Raw genomic sequence first — 485 nt, 5'->3', positions numbered from 1 at the left:
TACCTATATGTTCTCTCGTAGGGTCTGGGCCCCGAGAAATTCTTAGTGACCGGGGATCCAACTTCACATCTGACCTAATGAAGGAGTTCAACAGGTTGCTCTCGATAAAGCAGTTGCTCACAACGCCGTATCATCCTATGGCGAATGGCCTGGTAGAAAGATTTAACGGCACATTGAAGAACATGATAAAGAAGATGTGTCAAGAAAGACCTACGGATTGGGACCGCTACCTACCAGCATTATTGTTTGCATACAGAGAAGTGCCACAAGCAAGTCTCAATTTTTCATCGTTCGAGATGTTGTATGGACGCACGGTTAGAGGTCCGTTAACTATCCTCAAGGAGGTATGGGCAAATGAAGGACTCGACACCGAAGTCAAAACAACATACACCTACGTGTTGGAACTTCGAGAGAAGCTGGAAGAAACGTGCAAGTTAGCACATCGAACTTTGGAGGAAGCCAAAGAACGCTATAAAACCTATTAC

The sequence above is a fragment of the Dermacentor silvarum genome, chromosome 8 (genome assembly GCF_013339745.2).
Source record: "Dermacentor silvarum isolate Dsil-2018 chromosome 8, BIME_Dsil_1.4, whole genome shotgun sequence".
Lineage (NCBI taxonomy): Eukaryota > Metazoa > Arthropoda > Arachnida > Ixodida > Ixodidae > Dermacentor > Dermacentor silvarum.
The sequence above is the reverse complement of the archived record's forward strand: the minus strand, read 5'-3'. Positions refer to the sequence as shown.